The sequence below is a fragment of the Podarcis vaucheri genome, assembly GCF_965113315.1.
Source record: "Podarcis vaucheri genome assembly, chromosome: Z".
NCBI lineage: Eukaryota > Metazoa > Chordata > Lepidosauria > Squamata > Lacertidae > Podarcis > Podarcis vaucheri.
Genome location: NC_138758.1, coordinates 19,695,269 through 19,718,884, shown reverse-complemented (window position 1 = coordinate 19,718,884; position 23,616 = coordinate 19,695,269). Strand labels below are relative to the sequence as shown.

Sequence of the window (23,616 nt, the reverse complement as noted above, 5' to 3'; positions counted from 1 at the left end):
CCCAATTACCTGAAAGACTTCTTCTTTACAGACCCTCTTGGGTGTTCAAATCAGCAATCATCTTGATTGTTCCGCAAGACAATCATGCAGCAGAGAGGCGTGTCAAGTTCCCATGCAGAGCAGGATGAAAAAGATCCACTCTGAAGAGCATAAGATCCTACCAAAGTGGGTGTGGTCCCCTTCTCCCAAATGGGAATGAATTTGCAAAGCAAGTTGAATAGCAGTGACCTAAAGAGGAGCAATTTATTTCTGCAGTATGTGAGCCACACCCTGAAGCCAACAGACTTCTTTGTTGTTTAGATGGGCTGAAAAGATCCAGTTAGAATGGGTGTTCACCACTCAGCATAGACAACATCTCTGGGATTTAGAATGGCCAGCTATCTTGCCATATCCGAATGTCAGTGAAACAAGATGTGAAGGCTGCAATCTGAAAAAGACACATTAGCTTGGTTTGCCCATAACGCTAAACCATGGTTGTGAACCATTGTTAATAAACCACGGTTATGGCTGAGGTGTCTGGCAAATGACTACAGAAACCTTGTTTTATTGCATAACAGAATACCAGTGAGTGCAATGAAGCCAGCAGTTTAAATCTTTTGCCACTATTTGTTTGTGGCTCTGTAGCTTTTGGTCAGTGACAGCTCCTTAACCATAGTTCAGGGGTCAGCAACCTAAGGCCCATGGGCTGGAAGCAGCCCACGGAGGTCGTTTGACCAGCCCCCGAGCCGCCTCCGAACTGAGCTGCCCACTCGCACACTGTGCTAAACCGGTGCAGCACAGCACGGGGACTTGCTTCCGCGGCGCCGGAAATTGCGTCTGTGCAGATGCCAAAAATTGTGGGTGTGGGCACTCACGGGCACGCGCAATCCGGCCCACAGAGGGATCTCCACCAGACCAATCTGGCCTAGGCAAGATAAACCTTACTGATGCCTGCCATAGTTAAAGGAGGTGGTCTGAGTTTGCACATAACACTATGTTAACAAAGGTGTATAAACCAACTAAAAACCTTGATCAATGAGCTTACCTTTAACCATAGTAAACAAACTATTGTTAAGTTGCTGGTCTGGGCTCACACATAACCCTAAGCCACAATTTGATACAAATTTATTTCTGGCCACTGGGCAAAATCTTAATTTTCCCAACCCTCACACATAAAATTTGAGAGGTGGGTACGCGATTATCAGGACTTCAAACCACAGCATGGGACTGTTTGAAAATCCTTTGCAAGCAGCCCTTAAACTTTTTTGAGGTTCCCTGCCACTGTCTTGGAAATTAGCAACCAGCCACAGCAGAGCCATAGGTGGCTTCCCAAGTACTACATGCTTGGTCCACCAGTTGCTAGTTGGGGTTCTCCATTCTCACTGATTCTTTTTCAGAGAACCAGTTCATGTACTGTACGTAGTTACACTATGGAACTCTCTCCCACAGTGGGCAGTCTTGGCCACCAACTTGGATGATGTTAGAAGAGGATTAGACAAATTCAAAATAAGACTATCAACTAGAATAAGGCTACTATTCCATATAATAAGGCATACTATACCCACAGCTACTAGCCACGATGGCTATAGTCTACCTCCACTGTCAGAGGTGTTATGCCTCTGAATACCAATTGATGGGAATCACAGGTAGGCATTGTGCTGTTATGTCCAGCTTGCAGGCTTCCCATGGTTGGCCACTGTGAGAATGGGCCATTGGTCTCATCTAGCAGACTTGCCTTAAGCTCTTTCGTTAAGAAAGAGGGACAGCTAGAGAGAGGTAAGAAAAGGTAGGTGGAGCTCCTGAAGCAGCTGGGCCAATGAAGAAAAATGTGGTAGTGGTGGGGTTATCCTAGGGAAGCAAGATATAAAATAAGGCAGGGCTCCTGTGCCTGTAGCAGCGGTTGTAGAATTCCAGCACATACAGCTTCTGAAATTCCTGAAAATGAATGGACTACAAAAAATTTCCCAAGAAAACAAATTAATGCTGAACTACAAAATAACGGAACAGGAAGTAGAAGGGGCCATTCAGAACATGCAGTTAGATAAATCTCCAGGACCGGATGGACTGACTTCTAGATATTATAGAACTTTGAAAGAATGGTTAATACAACCTTTAAAGGAAGTCTGTAATGAAATATTGGAAGGGAAAAGGGCACCAGAGTCGTGGAAGGAAGCGTACATCACACTTATACCGAAAACAGAGACTGAAAAGACTACCGCCCCATATCACTGCTTAATGTGGATTACAAAATCTTTACAGACATTCTGGCTAAAAGATTAAAAAAGGTGTTAGCAGAAGAAATCCATAAAGATCAAGCGGGCTTTCTTCCGGGCAGACACTTGTCTGACAATACGAGGAATATAATTAATATCTTAGAAAAATTACAAGTGAAGATTAATACTAAAGCAGTTTTGATATTTGTGGATGCGGAGAAAGCCTTTGACAACATTTCATGGAGCTTTATGAAGAAGAATTTATTGGGGATGGGGGTTGGTCAAGGTTTTGGAAATGGTATAGGTGCAATCTACTCAGAACAAAAGGCCAAATTAATTGTGAATAATGTAGTGATGGAAGAATTTAAGATTGAGAAAGGAACACGACAAGGTTGCCCAATCTCTCCATTGCTTTTTATATCAGTCCTGGAGGTTTTGTTAAATATGATTAGAAGGGACCAATTGGTAAAAGGTATACAAGTGGGAGCCAAACAGTACAAATTGAAAGCATTTGCTGATGACTTGGTATTGACTTTACAGGAGCCAGAATCAAGTACTAAAAGAGTATTAGAACTGATTCAAGAATTTGGTCAGGTAGCAGGTTTTAAGTTGAATAAGACGAAAACTAAAGTTTTAGAGAAAAATTTAACTGAGATTGAGAGAGCTAAGTTTCAGAAGGAGACAGGGTTGACACTGGTTAAGAAAGTGAAATATTTAGGGGTTAACATGACTGCTAAGAATGTGAATTTATTTAAGGATAATTATGAAAAATGTTGGACTGAAGTGAAAAAGGATTTAGAAATATGGTCAAATTTCTGTTTCCAATTTTGATTTTTCTACCTAGAAGCCTAATTTTTTGTCCAAATTATATGCCTCCATTATTTGATAATAATGGAGCCAATCTCGTACTCTGTTTTTTAATTTTTCAAAGCTCTGCAATTTTATTCTATCTCTGTCTTGCACCAAATTGGAAACAGAATTGTTAGACTCTAAAGTTAAGAATGTATAACTTGCTGTTGAAATGGAATACTCAAGATGAAACGGTGAAATCTGCTATGATTAAATGGGCACAAGATGTTGGACATAATATTATGATGGCTGACTGGGAACAGTTATGGACCACTGGTATGAAGTTTACGGCCTGTAATGCCTTAAAAGAGAATTTAATGAAAATGATCTATAGGTGGTACATAACACCAGTCAAGCTTGCAAAAATCTACCATCTGCCCATTAATAAATGCTGGAAATGTAATGAAACTGAAGGCACATTCTTTCACCTTTGGTGGACATGCCCAAAGATTAAGGCATTCTGGGAGATGATCTATAATGAAATGAAAAAGGTATTTAAATACACCTTCCTGAAGAAACCAGAGGCCTTTCTCCTGGGCATGGTCGGCCAATTGGTGCCAAGGAAAGATAGGATTCTTTTTATGTACGCCACAACAGCAGCAAGAGTACTTATCGCAAAATAGTGGAAGGCACAAGATCTATCCACCAGGGAAGAATGGCAGATGAAGTTGATGGACTACATGGAACTGGCGGAAATGACTGGCAGAATCCGAGACCAGGGAGAAGAGTCGGTGGAAGAAGATTGGAAAAAATTTAAAGTATATTTACAGAAATATTGCAAAATTAATGAATGTTAGAAGGATGCTGGAATGAAGTTACATGGTTTTAGCAGAAATGTAATAAAGAATTAAGTAAAAGCTGATTGATAATGGGCCAAAATGAAAAATTTAAGGTTAGACCGTTAAGATAAATTATAGAACAAAAATTGAGAAAGATGGAAAGAATTTGCTGAAACAATTAATTGATCTAGAATACAAAAAAGGGAGGTGCGAGGAGGTCGATGAAACAAGTAAATGAAAGGTAAAGATATGGAATATTGGATGTGTGTTTTAGTGTTATTGTTTCTTTTTGCTGTATTGTTGTATTGTTTTTCTATGTCTTTCTTTTTATGTATTGCAATGTATGTCCTGTTAAATTTTTGTTGTCCCCCCCCCCCCGTAATTTTTAAACCCTTAATAAATATCATTTTCAAAGAAATGAAATTCCTTGCCTGTCCTCTTTTGCATTTGGCCGCCCTAGTTCCTTTTAAGAAGGTTGCTTGCAAGATCTTAACCCATCTCTTCCCCACTGCCTCCTCAAAAAATCACATATACACAAAGGGCCAATCTAGCTGCTGGCCAGCTCCTGATGTGCACATTATGGGAATGGCACCAGAAAAAATAGAGGATTGCTTGCACCCTTGAAAAAGTGGGTGCATTTGGAAGGTGATTTGGAACATTTCTTTCCTAAGTGTCTCAAATTCCACATTGGAGTCCATGGTTTGGGATATGTGAGGTGCAGATGTTGCGGGCCTAGAAGGCCTTTAGAAGCTGGACAAAGTTGCTCTCCTACAGTGCCACCTGCAGGAGTTGAAGGCAAACTGCAGTTTCAAATGGCAGCTGAACATAATCCGCAGGCCTGTGAGTGGTCAGTCGAAATTGTGGCTTCTGTTCCAATTTGCTTGCACAAAGATTATGTGGAAGTGAGAAACAGAGATTAGGGTCTTTTCCAACTTTACAGTTCTATGCTTCACAAATAAAACGGCTGGGCTGCTGCTCTGCCACTGCTTGAAGCAGCCCCTAAGTGGTTTTAGCAGGCATGCCCAGCTCCCAAGAGACTGTGATCTACTCCCACTATAAAAAAACAGGCAGTGATCTACCCATTGGATTGACCAAAGTTGTTGAGTTTTTTTGGGATAATTCACCACAGTTGTTGAGGTTTTTTATTGGGGGTCGATCAATCTGGATCACACGATCGACAAGGATCGACCAGGGATGACACGCGATCGATCGGTAGATCGCGATCGACCGGTTGGACTTGCCTGATCTATGGTATAAAACTCCCCACCCTGAAAAGTATTAACATTCAGCAAGCTGCCACCCCCCGCCCCCGTAAAAGTTACTGAAAATCTCTCCTGCTTTAAGCGGGGGGTGGCCCCATGAAATATGGGGGCATTCACCCCCTCTTCTCCCCCCATCCCAGTTTCAAATTTCGTGTCGTAAGCTACTCAGGGCAGCGACTTGTCCCCTTGTGCTCTGTAAAATGTCCCATGTGCTGACAGTGATACAGAAATAACAGAAGAAGCCACATTATACAGAGTCAGAGCAACGGGTCCATCTAGCTCAGTGACGACTGCACTCTCAGCAGGTGACTGGGGACATTCCCATCCTGGGACTGAGCCTCGGACCTTCTGCATGCAAAGCAGCTGCTCTACCGGTGAGCTACAGCCTTTCCCATAAGGGGCCAGCAACTCCTTTCCGGAACTTTCTCCTGCTATCCAGCAAACTGATTTGATTGTAAACACACACACACACAAACCCACTAAATTCCAAGTGGTTTAAAATAGGAACAGAACAGCAAGATCCAGAACAAACTCTTTGTAGTTTCAGTTATCTCTAAACCCAACATAAGGTATAATTCAGAGCCAGCAATGGTTATTTTGGGACGCAGGTGGCGCTGTGGTTTAAACCACAGAGCGTAGGACTTGCTGATCAGAAGGTCGACGGTTCGAATCCCCGTGACAGGGTGAGCTCCCGTTGCTCAGTCCCTGCTCCTGCCAACCTAGCAATTCGAAAGCACGTCAAAGTGCAAGTAGATAAATAGTTACCGCTCCGGCGGGAAGGTAAACGGCGTTTCCGTGTGCTGCTCTGTTTCGCCAGAAGCGGCTTAGTCATGCTGGCCACATGACCCGGAAGCTGTATGCTGGCTCCCTCGGCCAATAAAGTGAGATGAGCACCGCAACCCCAGAGTTGGTCACGACTGGACGTAATGGTCAGGGATCCCTTTACCTTTACCTTTAATGGTTATTTTACGACTCTTCCTGAGCGGGGGGGGGGGGGGACAGTGCCACATGCCTGCGGCTGAAGTCAGCTGAAAGGAGCCTCAGTGCAAAAGCACCCTATCATCCCCTTTCTGGCCAGTCAGGGTAGGGATATAGAGAGAAGGTCTCAAGTGAGATTAAACACAATCCTGGATTTAACCCTATTAATAAATCTCCATGGAATATTTCTAAATCAATCCTTCATCTGGTGGCCTGGCTTTCAGTTTATTGACAGAACCAGCCAGACTTTTCCAGGAAGGTCTAATGAACTGGGTACAAATTGATCCAACGAAACAGCAACAAACCTGCACATCCAAACCTGCACATAAGCCATACATTTAAAGAGCATTCAACACACATGACTCTTCCCCACACCAAAAAATCATGGGAAATGTACTTTGCTAAGGGTAACAAGAACTGTGATTTTGTGAGAGGGAATCTGCAGTTCGGAGGGTTTTTTGTGGGGAAAGCATGAGCTTTAAATGTGTGTTGAATATGCTTTAAATACAAGGTGTGGACGTGACCGCATACTAACCTAATCATAATAAAAAAAATTCCTTCCAGTGGCACCCTTCTGAGTAACACCCCTCCCCACCTTCTCACTATATAGAAGGGTCTGGCAACTTCTGTTTCAGTGTATCTGAAGAAGTGTGCATGCACACGAAAGCTCATACCAAGAACTAACTTAGTTGGTCTTTTAGGTGCCACTGGAAGGAATTTTTTTTATTTTGACTATGGCAGACCAACACGGCTACCTATCTACTACTGTAACCTAATCATGTTCTCGTTCTACATTCCCAGGCTTCGCTATCTATACTCAGGACATCCTATAGGTGGCAGCAGCGGCTTAAGGCCGATTCCTGGGAGGTTAACGCTCCTTGCATTTGCGATCAAGCTTTTTCCGTATTGTCTTGCGCTTCATTCCAACATTTGCCAACGCGGATCAATTCATGCATCACCAGAATGAAGTGGGCATTCAATGCAGTTTATTGAAGTAAGTAAAAACCACACAGATCGGGTAGCACCGGTGATGGCTTATCCATATTTAACTTTTGCCTGCTCTTTCCAGCCACAGGTCTGCGCTGAATTGGAGTAATTCGAGTTTTCAGTAGATTGCTGTTTGCTCCGACTGAGCTTTAAGGATTGGGTTTTCTCAGGGAAAGCTCCAGAGCAGAAAGAGAAAGTGAGAGAAAGAGGGAGAGAGGAGCGCTTGGACATGGAGTTTTAAAGCGCAGACCATGCCTGAAAAGCATGGAGAAAATGTGAATGTGGACAACCCCTCAGTAAGTGCGGGGGGACATTGCCCCACAGAAACTCTTCCATAGACATGGGTTGCTAACTTCTCCACTCCCTTTTCTCTGCCTTTAACATGCACACCAACATTTAGAAAGTACATTTTCTCCCCTTCACAACAAAATAATTAATAGTGGAAAGGCAGAAGTCTAAAAGGTTTTTTTTAGAAAAAGGGTGGGGGGGAGCAATGCTGTCGAGGCTTCACCTGCTGAGTTTCTGCCTGTTGCAAAATGGGAAGTGCTGAGACAGCGCAGTCAGTAGAGTATGAGACTCTTAAACTCAGGGCCGTGGGTCGGAGCCCCATGTTGGGCAAAAGATCCCTGCATTGCAGGGGGCTGCACTAGATGACCCTTCCCGTCCGACTCTACTATTCTATAATTCTGTGAAGCAAGCAGACAAAAAGGCACAGGGGTCGCCCAGAAGAAAAAGTGCTGCTCCCCTCACAAGAGCCAATACCGTTAGCACAGAGGTGCTTCTCACCTGCTTGCATCCCTGAAGGGTAACTTGCTTCCTTTCAGAACCAGCCTACGAAGCAGCAGCCGATCTACCGCTTGGTGCTGCCCACTCCGTTCTCCCTCGGAGTCCTTTCTTGCCCTTCACCGACTTCCAAGCTGGGTGCATCTTCAGGAGAAATGTCTGCTCCTGGCTGTGCGATGAACCCCGGAGAGAGGGGCCTCTGAATAAGAGGCGTCTAGTGCGCTGCTCTCTTTCACTTGAACAGGCAAGCGACGCACACACAAAATGCCAATTCTCTGGGCAAGCACACTTGGCTCATTCAGCAGGGCAGAGCCAGCCTCAGCACCCTCCACTGAAGCCACACTTTGTGCCAGCAGCCAATGCCCTGTGTATACTTGTGTGCGCACAGCCTTCGCTGGCTGCCTGGTGAGCTGCCAACGGGCACAGTGTGCTTGGTACTTTAGAGAAGTCTTGCCAGGAAGGGGAGGGGAGTGAGGTGGCGGTGGGAAAAGGCCCCTGAGAATAAGTCTTCCTGGATCTCGGATGCGATGGAGCTCAATGGATCTGTTCCGCTCCTAGCCCTAGCCTGCCAGAGAGGGCCTGCGGTGGGCTGCCTTTTCTCTCCAGGTACCAAGCAGAGGCATGCTTCTAACAGAGACTGTGAATGCTTAAGAGCACAGAGGAAAACCTCTGGCATCTAAACACATTTATTAATGATTATGAGGATCCTACCACCGTGTGTGTGTTACCTGAATACCAGGCAACAGGTGGGCAACTCCTATAAAAGTCAGCTTGCAAGGGCTGCCTTTGGAGCTCTATAGATAAGCTGTGGGGAACCAGCTGCCCTCCAAATGTTGTTGGATTCCCACATTCATCAACCCTAGCCCAGCAGGGCCCCTTCATGGTTCACTGCCTTGCCGTGGCGGAGGGGCTTGAATAACTCAAAGAAGCTATGAACTATGCCGAGCAGGGCACTCAAAATGGACAGGTCATAGTGGTCTGTATAGTTAAAGCTATGGTTTTCCCAGTAGTAATGTATGGAAGTGAGAGCTGGACCATAAATTGATGCTTTTGAATTATGGTGCTGGAGGAGACTCTTGAGAGTCCCATGGACTGCAAGAAGATCAAACCCATCCATTCTGAAGGAAATCAGCCCTGAGTGCTCACTGGAAGGACAGATCCTGAAGCTGAGGCTCCAGTAGTTTGGCCACCTCATGAGAAGAGAAGACTCCCTGGAAAAGACCCTGATGTTGGGAAAGATGGAGGGCACAAGGAGAAGGGTACAACAGAGGATGAGATGGTTGGACAGTGTTCTCAAAGCTACCAGCATGAGTTTGACCAAACTGCGGGAGGCAGTGGAAGACAGGAGTGCCTGGCGTGCTCTGGTCCATGGGGTCACAAAGAGCTGGACACGACTAAACAACTAAACGACTAAACAACAACAACAACAAGCCCAGAAGGGATGGTGGGTATTGCAAATCAGTAGCATCTGAAGGGCCAGGGTCTCCCCATCCCTGCTGCAAATGTAACAGAACCTTTCTTGCCTTTTATGATCTCTTCCTACTTGCCTCACTGAAAACAAAAGATTGGATTTTCAATATTTCCACAAAAATTAAAGGCCTGAAACAACAGGGCCATAATTTATCAGAAGCCTCTTGTTTATTTTATATTACCCGATTTACCTGTTTTTTCAAAACTCATTTAATGCCTTTCCACAGGTTCATTGTACAACACTGCCACTCCAGGAAAGATGCATCAATAAGTATTAAATATAACAAGAACAGGCCAACTTTTCAGTGGTGGCTCCCCATTTGTGGAATGCCCTTTTCAGGGAAGCAAACTTGGTGCCATTGTTGTCTGTTTCTAGGCACCAGGCAAAAAACATTCTTATTTACCCAGGTGTTTGGTTTTTAAATTGGGAGGGCACTTAGAAAATATGTCAGTGCGCTTTGTTACACTCATCCTTTAAGTATGCTGCAGAAGACTTGTTCATATATATATATATGTATATGGGCATTGTAAGTTTTTGTTTATACCTGATTTTAAGGTAATTATAATTTTTTCTTCTTTTTTTACTACAGAGCCATTAATGGTGCTATATAAATAAAGGTGAATGAATGAATTATAATAAATGTGGTGGTGGTGGAAGAAGAGGGGGGAGACAAATAAGCAGCTGGATTAGTTTTGCTAAAGTTTCAGCCAGCCTTACCTTCTGAACGGATACCCCATTTCTTTGCCCTCTCCTGTTTTTCTGCCTCTTCCCTAACTGAGAATGCTCAGTCTTCATTGAAAAGTTTTGTCCCTCACTGCTCATCCATATTTTTGTTCTTTGGCAAAACATGGCCCAACCATGCTTGTTCCTCTCTTTTTAATTTCCCAGCGGCCTCATTTTGGTTACAATTCTGTCAGCACATACCAAATGAGTTTGCTTTTAGAACTGATGGTGTTTATTAAGTACTATTCAAGAGTGTTGCGGCCTCTTTGAAGGCCTAATTCTCCACAAGGCCAGGCTCCTTAAAACTTACGCTTGGTTTCTTCAAACCAGAAAGGGAGGTGCCCTTAAAGCGGGGGGGGGGGTCAGTTTCAGCCCGAGGGCCACATTCCCTTGTAAACAACCTTCTGAGGGCCACATTCCAGTCATGGGAGGGGCCAGAGGCAAAAGTAGGTGGAGCAATGAATGCCATTTTTGCCTTTGTATAGTAGGTTATTTTTCACACCCATATTCACACATCCCTCTCTTATCCTCCAGGGCCAGTGAGAAATGTGGCCTTGAGAGAGTTGTTTGGGAGAGCCACATTTCATTCCTGGGCCTAAGGTTCCCCACCCCACTCTGAAAGATACATATTCAACAAAATCCAATTATCCTAACCACCACAGCACCACCACGAAATTGGTTGTGTGGTCTCTTTTCCGCCATAGTTCCTGATCCTGGCTGGGCAATGTCCACACCTCCAGAATGCAACATCAGAGGCTTTGTGGGAAATGTAAATGCTGCCTGGCCCCCAGGAGTCTGGGAGATCTCATTTTAATTTCCGACAATGCCCCACAGCAACACTATGTCACAAGATCACAGAAAACCAGGGTTCAAATCTCCAAGCAGCTATGAAGTTCACAGAGCGGCCTTGGGCCAGTCACTGCTTGCATACACACCATACATTTGAAGCACATGACTCTTTCCCCACCCCCTGCAAAAAAATTAATAAATCCTGGTGACTGTGGTTTACCCCTCACAAATCTACAGTTCCCAGCACCCTTAACAGACTACCCGGATTCTTTCGGGGGAGGCCATGCGCTTTAAATGTGTGTCAAATGCATGGTATGTACACAGCCACTGTCTCTCATCCTAACCTACTACACAGGGCTGTTATGAGGGGGATACCCTGACTTGAGCGCGGCAGGGGAGGAACCTTGTATGCGATGTTGTTTGTCCCCTGGACCAAAGCTGGGGTAGAAATGTAATAAGTAAATAAATAAATACCCGCCACTGGGATGTAAACCCACATGGCACCAGGGGGCCTTCTCAGATCTGGAGACAGCCCTCCTCCCCCACATCCTAGCCCCCAAACATTCTGCATCTTTAAGCAATCGCTGAGCAGAAAGCTGTTGTGTGTAACCCTTTTATAGACACCATGGATAGCGTGAGCCCATTGCTGGCAAGATAGGAAAACACACACACACACAAACACGCACGAAAGAGAGACCACCCATTAAGTGGGATTTACAAGATGCTTCTGGCGCAGTCTTTGGCTCCCAGCACGGACTGTTCCTGCCCCAGACAAGCGCAAGCAGTTTTGCCCCATAATTCTTTCTTCTTTCATCTCCCTTGACAGGTCTCGGCCATTCCTCTCCCCGAACCACATTTCTTTTGCATCATCAGGACAGTTTAAAGACTTGGAAAAGGTGGGATTTGCTTAGTCTTCCAATTAGCAGTGCTGAAGGAGTTTGTGTGTGCTGGGGAGTGAATCAGGGGGCCTCTCCCTGCTGTATCTTACCGGTTGCTTTGTGACCTTTCTAGATCACTCCCTGCCCAGCAAACAAAAGGAATTTCTTTTCAAAGAACCCTAAGTGTGCCTCAAACCATTTTGCCTTTTCTTCATCCGTTTATGTGATGCTTTGTAGAGTGGAAGAGAATAGGTCCCTGTCCCAAGGAGGTCACAATCTAAATATCTGAACAGGGCAAACTAGAGCTGGAGAGGAGACATTGGAGACAGGGTAAAGTAAGAGAGTGCATTGGTTGGGGGGAGGGAGAGAGAGAGCAATGTGCAGCTGTTTCCTTTTCACATGCTTAGCCTTAGAGCAGATGTGGAGAACCTCTGGCCTTCCAGATTGCTGCTGAGCCACAATTCTCATCATCCCTGGCCACTGGCCATGCTTGCTGGGGCTAATGGGGGTTGTAATTCAGCAGCATCTGGCGGGCCAAAGGTTCCCCACACCTGGCTTACATACAGATTCATTTTAAACAGAGAATGGAAACATTGAGCACCATCGTTTATCGACTGCTGGGATAGCTCAGTTGGTAAAGCATAAGACTCTTGATGTCAGAGTTGAGGGTTCAAGTGCTGCGTTGGCCACAAGATTCCACAGCTTTCAGGGTCATGGGGCCAGCATGACCAAACCGCTTTTGGTGCAGCGGAACACCGTGACGGAAGCCAGAGCACATGGAAATGCCGTTTACCTTCCTGCCGCAGCGGTACCTATTTATCTACTTGCACTGGCGTGCTTTCGAACAGGTTGTTCAGGTTGGCAGGAACTGGGACAGAGCAACAGGAGCTCAGTCCATTGCGGGGATTCGAACCGCCAACCTTCCAATCGGTTTAGACCACAGCACCACCTGCGTCCCAGTATGAAACACTGCAAGTGTGTTTATTTGGGGGACGTGGACTGGCTGGTTTCTCACAAACAAATGAAAAGAATAGTGACTGTAACTTGTTGCCTAAATATAGCTCAGGTTCTACAGATGCTAAACACACACTCTCTCTTAAAATAAGGAAGGAAGAAACCAGGGAATCTGGAGATTATGATTCATTTAAGGGGGATTCCCTCGCCCCCCACACACATACATCGCACTGTGGACACCCATGATTCCTGATAGTAATGTGTTTTATGAAGAACTCATTCCCAGATTTGCTTGTGTTCCTATTTCCTCCTCCCTCCCATTCTGCTCTTATCTTGTAACTATTATATTTTAACCCTGAAGGCAGGGACTGTATAGTTGTCGTTTTAACCTTTGTAGGATTCTTCCCAACCTAAAAGACAGCAAAGTCATTTTTCTCAATTTGGATTGAAGCTGGTTTGTTAGGGGAACTCATAAAAATGCAGTATTTTATAAGAAACAAGAGATATGGATTTTGATTAATGTGTGCACTCCACTTTCCAAACTCTTGGTGGCAGCGCAATGAGTGTAAAACAGGAGCCATGTAAACAGGAGCCTTAGAAAACTTCAAGCAAGAAAGAAGGAATTCCAGTGCAACAATCTGCAACAGAGGGACAATATGATGACATGGGCAACTCTCCTGCAACACAGCTGTATCCAAATGGCTTCGTGTTTAAAGGAGATAGCAGTCTGTGTCCAAATGGGAATTTTCTCAAGTGTAGAGTGCCATTTCATGACGCTGAAATTCCCTCTGCTGTGCAAACTAATAGAAGTACACAACCAAATTCTTTGCTATGCAGGGGTCATATTTGCAGATCTGCATTTGGCCACTGGTCCATCTAACTCAGTATTGTCTTCACTGACTGGCAGCAGCTCTCCAACATCTCAGGCAGAGATCCCTTTCTCAGCCTAGTGCAAAGACCCTTTTTTCTTATCTTTTTCCTATTTTGAAGCGGAGGCCTGATGGAGTCAGCTTTCAATAAAATAGCACCTCCTTCATTTATAGTCAAAAGCCGAACAACACCATTATTGTTACTAGCATTAGTGTTAGTATTTTATTACATAGTCTGATTCGCAACTTTATAGTGCACAAATTATGCACCTGAGTTATCATCATATAAAATAATACATGTGCATGCATGGATCTGATAACCATGCCACACGTTGTTTGTCAGATGGGTACCAATGCTACACCTTTCACAAAGGAAAAAGGAAAAGAAAGCAAATGCATGCCAGTTTTCAGAGGAAGATCTGCTATGAAACTAATGAAGCTTAAGCTTTGGGGACGCTAATCCTAGAGAGGCCCAAGTAATGACTTTAGCCCACATTGCTTAAAAAATTTGCTTTAAAAAGTGCCTAATGCATGTATATAACACTTCCCTAATTCTCCCCCCCCCCCATAACTCAAAAACTGTAAGGCATAGAGAATTTTTTATTCACACCAGTGACTTGGACATGTGAGATAATCCAGTACAACTTCAATCAAAATCTTAGTTGTAGTGGTTACTATCAGGGGCATCTTACCCATAGAAGCTAGTGGCGCAGGGTGCCAGGGTGCCAAGTTCTGGAGGGCGCCAGGGAAGAGGTGGAGGCTGGACACGGCACCTCCCTGCGTCAGCTCGCCACCCTCGCCTGCCTCCGCCATGCCGAAGCAGCGCCACACCCAGAGCCTCCGTCTGCCGTGGCCACCATGGCACAAAGCGGCCAGCCTCCGCCTCTTCCCCACCGGAGGAGCCACCCTCCAGTCGATGCCCGCCTCCTCCAGCCCCACCGGCAGTGCCGTCCTCCCTAAAAAACTCTGGGAAACGGGGGAGGGGGCAGGGCGCAGGGAGCTTTGTACCATGGCGCCGGATATGCTTAAAACAGTCCTGGTTACTATTTTTTAAAAAATTATGGTGGTCTGTCATGGATCAACCCCATTGAAGGAGATAACAGTGGTTGCCCAGACCTTGCTGCGGTTGTGAAGGGGCCCCCATAACAGTGCAAACTTCAGGGCCCCCTAAAATGTAGGTCTGCCCCTGCCAGTGTGGCCAGCTTTACAAGGAAACTGTTCATGCTACCAGTTTCGGCTGCTGAGTAAATATTTGAGTAGACAGCCTGTGATAAGTACGCTCCCCTGCTAAGTCTGCTGCCCTAGGTCAAATCCCTGGCATCTCCAGGTAAGAGAGAACCTTGATCTGAATCCCTGGAGGTCCATCCACACTTTCATTTGTCCCTTAATGTCAAGTCACAGGTCTGAGAGGTGTTCCACCTCTGTGGAATCATTGAATTGTAGAGTTGGAATGGACCCCATGGGGCCATCTAGTCCAACCCCCTGCAGTTGGACTTTTGCTGAATCTTTTGCTGAATGTGGGGCTAGAATCCACAAGACTGAGATTAAGAGTCTCATGCTCTGCCGACTGAGCTATCCCAAGTACGTCCAGCTGCTTTCCCTGGAAACCCCAAAGTTTACTGCTGAATTGGAACAAACATAGCTCAGTTGGTTGGATCGTGGTGCTGATAACGCCAAGGTTGCAGATTCGATTCTCATATGGGGCAACTGCATATTCCTGCATTGCAGGGGGTTGGACTCACTAGATCAGCAGTTCTCAACCTGTGTGTCCCCCAGATGTTGTTGGACTACAACTCCCATCACCCTTAGCTAGCAAGGCCAGGGCTCAGGGATGATGGGAGTTGTAGTCCAACAACATCTGGGGACCCACAAGTTGAGAACTGCTGCACTAGATGATCCTCAGGGTTCCTTCCAACTCTACAATTCTATGATTCTTTCAACCCAGACTGCTTGAGGCACAGGTAGAAGAAAGAATTCAGCGTACCTCAGCAGAGCATCCACCCAAGCTACCGAAGGAGTCAGGTGAGTAGCCCGCCTCTGCAGATTTACCTGTGTTCCATGGTGTTCATCCTCATCACACGCCAAAAAAGGACCGGACCATCACAAGATCTCTGCTTCATTCAGCTACAGCCTGAAGAAGGGAAGAGAGGCAGCCCCGACACTCACTTGCTCACTCACTGGGAGGAAAGCTACGCTGTGGGAGTGGCAAGACAGGAGGGCTGGGGGAGGTGGCTGTCGGAGGAGCAAACACTCCTTTCCAGACACCCACGCAGGAAGGGAAGGCAGAAAGCAGGAGGGAAGATGCAAGCTGGGGGAGTCAGGTGGTGTCAGGCCCAGCCACCCATCTCTGCCTGGTGGTGCAGTGTGGAAATAGGAAACTGCCACATGGAACAGGAAGCAGACACATTTCAAGCACATCAAAGGGATAGACATGATTATATTATTGGTTTTTGCAATCACACATGTGTCTGGTTTTCCCAAATTAAATTAATTTTATTGTATTTGAACGTCACTCACTCTAATAAAATGATAGAAAGGCAGGAGTTGGAGGGGACCACAAGGGCCATTTAGTTCAATCCCCTGCAATGCAGGAATCTTTTGCCCAACACGGGGCTCAAACCCACAACCCTGAGATCAAGAGTCTCACGCTCTACCGATAGAGATATTCCAGTGTCCTAGTTAAGTCAGGCTGTGAATTCCGCCAAAGATTATAGCGAAAATGGCGGCACTGATATGTTACTGGACTACAACTCCCATCAGCTCCACCCAATGGTTGAAGTCCATTGGCGTGTAGTCCAAAATTGAGAGGGCACCTAGCTGAGGAAGGCTGAAACAGAGCCTAGAGAGAGTCCAACTTCTCCCACGTATTTCCAATTGCAAATTGTTTTTTATCTTTTCTTCCCATAAGGGCTTGAAATGACAAAGCGAAACGAAACTGACACTCCATTGATTTGCACCGCATGCAAATGGGCCTATGTGCATGAGAGCAGTGGAGAGAACTGTGTCACATTCCAGTTGACAATCAAGACAACGTCAACATTTCCAGTGACAGCCTTTGGCCCTCTCGGATTACCACGCTGCTCTCAGCAGAGGGCTTCACAGCACAGAGATAGGAGGCAGAGGCTGTGCAGTGTAGTGCAGGTGTGTGACCTTTCAGGCCCAAAGCGAAATGACCCACTGGAGACCCCTCCTCCGGGGCCAAGCAAGCCCACACGTGGTGAGCCAGAGTCCTGCATTTCCTGTCTCAGCGCCAAGGCACGCTTCCTCTCTGCCAAAACCCACACCCCTTGGGCTGCCCATTGGACCAGAGCCTGCAATCTGGAAGTGATTTTCTTGCTCGGCTCAGCCTGGCCTGCTTGGGAACGAGCCTCTGGCCCCCACAAATTCCACTTGGATGGAAAGATCTTGCTTTCCCTCCAGTTGGAATCCACAGCCAGCCACGGATAGCAAAACATGTTTCTGGGAAGAGCTGCAAGCACAGCACAGCACCGAGTCATGTAGTACGTTTATTGCAGATTCGTTTTGTCCCCTTACGAATAGAACAATAAGCATGACATGCTTCAGTACGGGATATTGGGAGACACAAGACTTGAAACATACTGAAAATTACAGTAGTTATTTCTAAAAGAAGCATCCATATGTACACATGCACAAAATGGGCAGGGCCAGAGGAAAAAGTGAGCTGAGCAATTAATGCAATTGTTGCTTCTCTACAGACCTCTTTCTCTTACCAACTTCAATGTGACTAGAGTTCAAGGCCACATTCCAGCCAAGTGAAAACATTTAATGAGGTGGTTAGTATGGCCTTCAAGGGGTGTGGCCTGCCAATTCCAAGAGTCAGACAGAGAGGCCTAGATAGCTACATTTGGTCCTTGTGCCTGAAGGTCCTCACTTCTGCTTTTTAAGCTACCTTCACCCAATACAAGCCCCCTCTCCCAAGCCCAACACATAGGGCAAGTTTGTATAGCATCATTATTTATTCAAGATCTGCATTGGAGCATTTGGGGAATAAAACAGCCTGTGGTTTGCATAGGTCTGGGAAATGGGAATCAGTCCAATTTGTATCAAAATCTGCAAATATCAAATTCCTCAAAGTTCTCCAATAAGGAAGCATTTCCAGCCTTCAGCCTTCTTCAAGTGTTCCCCCAGTTCAGGCCCTTCAGTGCCTTTTGAAATGTTTCAAGGGAAGGCACAAAAAAAGAAGTAAAAATGTATAAACACCAACAACTTGGAAACACTGGCTGCAAGCTCTCCAATTGGAGAACAGCCTTTACTGAAGGTGTCATGGGCTTTGGAGAAACTCGAACTCAGAACGAAAGGGAGAAACGTGCTAAGAGGAAGGCACATTTGGCAAACCCTCACCGTGATCAACTCCTGCCTGGAAATCTATGTCTCCACTGTGGAAGGATGTGTGGATTCAGAATTGGCCTCCGCAGTCACTTATGGACTCACTGTTAGAACCGTGTTCATGGAAGACAATCTTACTTGGGTACGAGTGATCGCCAAAGAAGAAGAAAAGTGCCTAAAGGAAGGAACCAACTGACCCTCCCTGGGGAGAACATTCCACATTCGACAAATGGAATATTTTACAATAATTTATTTTAAATACCATCACTCCCTTATGCCACAGGTCCTCAAGGAGGCTTACATACCAAACCTAAAAAGCAAAACAAAAAAAACCCCCACCAATTGTTAAAATGCAGGAAGCAGATTAAACCATGAAACAGGGTACCACCACAGAATAGGCCCTGCTCACCAATGATAATCTGGGCAACCAGGTGCATTCATGCAGGAGGAGATAGTTCTTGCTTTTCTCTAGCATCTCAAGATCTGCAAAGCTTGCCTAAGATCCCAAGAGCTGAATTGCCTAAATCCAGAGCAAAACATTTTTTCTTCAGTTAATGGCACTTTGTAAATCAAAGTGTTTTCGGAAGGACCTCAGCTGTGTGGCAAAGAGCTTTGCATAGCCCCTGCAAATCACTACCGTGATCACTCAGCCTGGCTTGCTGCCTAGAATGAAGAACTACAGAGTGTGACAGCGCTCAAATTAAGAGGAAGCTTTGCTGAACTGAGCTGCTTTGTCTTGAACCTTATTGTGGGAGAGTCAGGGCTTATCCACACTTACCTTTCCTCCATGATTCCCAGGCACAGTCCACACTTTAAAGCTCTTTTTTCTTTTGCTCTTGAGCTTTTCCCGCAAAAACCTGCTCTTGAAATCTGAATCAGAGCAAACAGCAATCCACAAAAAAAAAAAAAAAAAAAAAAAACAAATTGCTGTTTGTTGTGCTTCACCTGTGTCTGGAAAAAGCAGAGCAAAATTTAAGTGTAGATAAGCCCTCAGCCCACAATGCACACATCCGAAGCATTATTCTGACTGCTTTGATCCTTTTGAAGTTAGCATGAGCCTGAAAATTTGTCATGAACCCGAGCTACATCCTGCATGGAAGTAACTTAATTCAAGCTGCACGCCCATAGTATAGACCATGTTTGGAAAATGCAGCTGACTCCTTTATTCCCTCTTGTTTGTTCCAGACCTCAAGCCTGCAAAGTCAGAGGGCACGGAACGGCTGGTTTTTTGCCACTAAACACCAGTAAACAGTTTATTTCAAAGAAGGCGTGGAATAGGCTTCTGAATCCAGTGCTAGGAGCAAAGGAGATTGACTCATGCAGAATTAGCTGTTCTTTTCGGAGTGGGGTGCAAGAGGAGGAGGAGGAGGAGTGCTTTTTCAGCCAAAATGCAATTTTGAAGATGGTGGGAGTCTTCTTCTGTAGGTGGGATGTGCAATAAATTAGGGATATGTGGGGGAGAAACCTGCAACCAAATATTGCAGTGCATCTCCATCCTCAAACAAGAATGCTCCTGTTCAAGGGTCCAGCCAGCTTTGAACCCCTATAGCAATAGTCATGCCTTGAAGGAGAAAAGAGAGGCTGTTCTTGGAATGGTAGAAGGGATGGGCAATATGTTCATTTCAGGTGGGGGTTTTGTACAGTTTCACATTCCTCTTCCACCCCAGTTTTAAATTCAGTCCTCCACATTTCTGCATAGGTTTGTTTTTATTTACCCAAAAAAGTCACCAACATATTAGTGCATTTCCCCCTAATATACTGTTGTATATGCAGCTTTGCTTAATATAGTTTTTCATTTTATGGAAGCACATATAACATAATCCAGAAATGCAAAATTGAGAAGAACAGAGGAAGTGGCAGACTCTGAGTCCACCTAGCTCAGTACTGATTGCACCAGTGTCTTCCGCCTTGGGTCCCAAAATGTTGTTGGACTCACCCATCATTGCTAACCATTGGGCAAGCTGGCAGTGGAACGTGGGATCTACAGACCAACAACATCTGGGCACCCAAGATTGAAGAACCCTGGCCTATGATGACTGCAGTAGTACTCCAAGGTCTCGGTCAGAGAAAATTCTATCACCTGATTGTTTTTAAACCAGAGATGCCAAAGACTGAACTTGTGTCTTCTGCACACAAAGCATGAGCTCTGCTACTGAGCTACAGCCTTGATCCCTATGCAGACAGGGCACCACAAAGATCTCCACGGCATTTCTGTGTATGCTGCACACCTCTGTTCCTTGCAAAGGTAAAGGGACCCCTGACCATTAGGTCCAGTCGTGGGGCTGTGGCGCTCATCTTGCTTTATTGGCCGAGGGAACCGCCATACAGCCTGTGGCCAGCATGACTAAGCCGCTTCTGGCAAACCAGAGCAGTGCACAGAAACGCTGTTTATCTTCCTGCTGGAGTGGTATCTATTTGTCTACTTGCACTTTGACCTGCTTTTGAACTGCTAGGTTGGCATGAGCAGGGACCGAGCAACGGGAGCTCACCCTGTCACGGGGATTCGAACCGCCGACCTTCTGATCAGCAAGCACTAGGCTCTGTGGTTTGACCCACAGCGCCACCCGCGTCCCGTTCCTTGTATACAGGGGTCCATTTATGACCTCTCTGCCAGGGGACCTTCAGATCCTGGGACCAGCAGAGCTAGGGAGATTCCCAAATTTGCTCCACCCACATTTTGGCACAGCCTCCTGCAAGCAAGAGTGTCAGGCTGCTGCTTTTTAAAACTGCTTTCCCACCCCCACCACAAACCTTCCCCCTCCCCACTGCTATGCAGGTTGGAAAGCAGGCGAATCTCTCTAGAACAAGCATCCACTCATGGCATGCAGAACTCACCCAGGATGCAGAGCCAAAAGTTCCACTCTGACTCCAACAGTTACAAGGGGAAGGAAAATAAAAGAGACAGCACAATAAGCAAAGTCAGCACCTTTTTTTCGCCTCGCAGCATCCTGCCTTCACCAAGGCCTTTTAAGCAGCGGGAGAGCTTCGTCCTGTAACACTGTATTTGTTCTGGCCTTCAGGAGGGACAAGGCATCCTCCTGACTAGGACCAGGAGTACCTAGTTTCCAATTCAAGCACAGAAACCCTCCTTTCCGTAGAATGTCAAGGGCAAGGGCGAGGGTGAGAATCTGTTGGGCATCAGCCTCTGTGCCAAAACAGCTTTTCTACAACTGGTGCAAACTGAGCCCTGCTTGAGTCCTGTCTGCACTATTCATTTAAAGCAGTATTTTGTCGGCATCCATCTGTCTTGAGAAACAGGGGAGTGTGCCTCCGGGGGTGAAGTCAAACCTCTTTAGTTAGCAGCACTGCAAGTGACCACCCCGGGGACGCAAGGCTGGGCAGAGTGTGTGTAAGTTATGGACCCACTTCTCAGCCTTGCTGATGTGGCCCAAAATAAAGCAGAGCAATTATGTTTGGCACCAGTTTGGCTGCAGGAGTTGCTGGAAAGGAGGCGTACAAGGTGCTATTCAACTGTCTTAGGGTCTCCACTCTGGATTTGTGTAGGCTTTCCTCCTTAGCCTTTTCTTCTTCTGAAAATATCCTGCAAGGCCAACAAAGTTTAGGATCAGAGTTGTCTTCCTCCTAGATGGGCTACCTTTCCAGGTTGATGAGCCCCTCAATTCTCTCTACGGCATGTGAAGAAACTGCCTTTTTGAACCTACTATTGGTCTTGTCCACTCAATCTGCTAGTGCCTATCTTTGAATACAGGGGAATATGACACCACTTAAAAGAGTCATGGTTTCCCCCAAGTAATCCTGGGAGCTGTACTCGGAGTTGTTAAGAGACACATACACACCTCTGTACCCCCTACTTCATTATTGTTAACAATATTTAAAAATGAAAACATCAGTTTGAGATACAAAGTATTGATTACTTTTCAGGGGTGCCAATTTGAATCAGGGGTCCTAGGTCTTCTTCTTTGGCGATCGCTCGTAGCCGAGTTTTAACATTGTTTTAACAATGAGTCCGTAAGTGACTGTGGAGGCCAATTCTGGATCCACACGTCCTTCCACAGAGGGGACATAGGTTTTTGTGGGTGGGAGTTGATCATGGTGTGGTTTTGCCAAGCGTGACTTCCTCCTCAATCACATGACACCGCGCACGCACACCATTTGAATGGCAATGCCCATCAATGGGGGGGAGGGGCTCAGATATTTTATTGCAGGGGCCAAAGCCCCACAGCCCCTGGCGGTTGGCTCCTATGTTTCTTTTAGTAGCAGTTCAACAACTTGTCGCCCAAAACTTTTGAGCATTTGCAAATGTCACCATGGCAACAGAAAGTTTGGACTGCAGCACATTCAGAACAACTGACCAAGGAAGTTAAAGCCTTAGCAAGAAAGAGATAAGAGGATGATTTTATAGAGGCATTGCATCCTTTTATCACATACTCAACAGAACATCAAATACAGTGGACTCACATTTGAAGCTTTGCAGTAACGTTTTCCCTTAGGATTCTGTGCTTTGAGGGAGGGTGGGAGGGTAAATGTACGTTAATAGGGGTTATGTTCTCATGTTCCTTTTGAAAAACCAATTAAAAACATTTATTTTAAAAGTGCTACTCCCCCAGGATGGCCTCACAATGCATTATGAATTGCTAATTTTATTCCGATACCAAACATTTTATTTCACTGTACTAAAAATAAATAAATAAATCCATCTTTTTCAAAGCTAAAAGAAAAGAAGCACGAACACAAGAAGGGTCCTGCAATTTCAGACCAAAGGCCTGTTTAGTCCAGCATCTTGTTTCCCATGCTGGCCAACCAGATGCTGATGTGAAGCCCAGAAACAGGACTTCATCGCAAACAGCTGTCTTCTCTGGTGAACGGCATTCAGAGGTGTGTGGTGTTTGAACACTGAGCTACAGAGGGGTGAATTAGATTAGGATAACAGCCAGGAGTTTAAACACCCGCTTCCTTGGCTCTGATCAAAGTGATCCATTCCTGACCAGCTGCTGTAGAATGAGTAATTAAATAATTAAAAAGATGGGAGATAGGTCTTATAGGTCTATGACATCGTGCCTGGCTTTGCCCGCAGCAAAAGTTCTTCACGTTTGGAATGCCCTTCCCAAACAGATCCAGCAGTCTCATTTTGGTTCATTTTTCTCATGCAAACAAATACATCTTCTTCAAAAAGGAAGATCGGTGTTTTTATAAAGTTGGTTTATGGATGTTTTGTTTGATGTTGTTTTATTTTAAACAGAATAGGTTGTTTCATGTGTCCCAAGTTTTATTGTTTCAGCTGTCGGCTGATTGGAGGTATCTTCTTGAAAGAGAAATATAAATTACGTAAAGAAAGAATTTTGAGCCAGTGCTCAGCAGAGGTTATTCCCTAATCTGCTTCACAGTTCCAAGGCTCAGATTATATAAAACAAAAAGGAAGAAGAGTGCCTTTAAGCATATACAGAATGTACTGGGGGGAGGCATGGTTTGCGTCTTCCAGATTGTCCACTGCCCCAGAAACTCCTGTTTCAACAGTGGGGTTGACTGAACCAAAATGAAATACTTTTGGAGGCTGCGTATACACAATACGTATATTTAAAGCACATTTAAACTACATGACTTCCCCGAAATAATTATTGGAATGGTAGTTTACCCTCTAACAGAACTACAGTTCCCAGAAACCATAACAAACCACCTGATCCTTTGGGTGATACCATGTGCTTTAAATGTATGGTTGTGTACATAGCCTAGTCTCATTGATTTATGTAGGTGAGTTTTTAGCACATAGCTTGTTTTCCAACCAAAGTGAAAAGGA

The 23,616-nt window shown here is 45.4% G+C and overlaps 1 protein-coding gene and 1 long non-coding RNA gene across 3 annotated transcripts in view; one reads left to right on the top strand and one right to left on the bottom strand.

Moving 5' to 3' along the window:
• NHSL2 (NHS like 2) overlaps positions 1 to 23,616 on the bottom strand; it is a 123,530-nt gene that overhangs the window by 91,477 nt on the left and 8,437 nt on the right. The window lies entirely within an intron of this gene.
• LOC309523647 lies at positions 1,673 to 22,886 on the top strand. Of its 2 annotated transcripts, XR_014215485.1 has the most exons (5): positions 1,673 to 1,755; positions 7,136 to 7,322; positions 11,640 to 11,709; positions 16,423 to 16,657; positions 22,538 to 22,886. It is a non-coding gene; the product is annotated as an uncharacterized lncRNA (long non-coding RNA). The 2 variants fall into 2 exon arrangements; XR_014215486.1 differs by lacking the exon at positions 22,538 to 22,886 and having other exon boundaries at positions 16,423 to 16,995.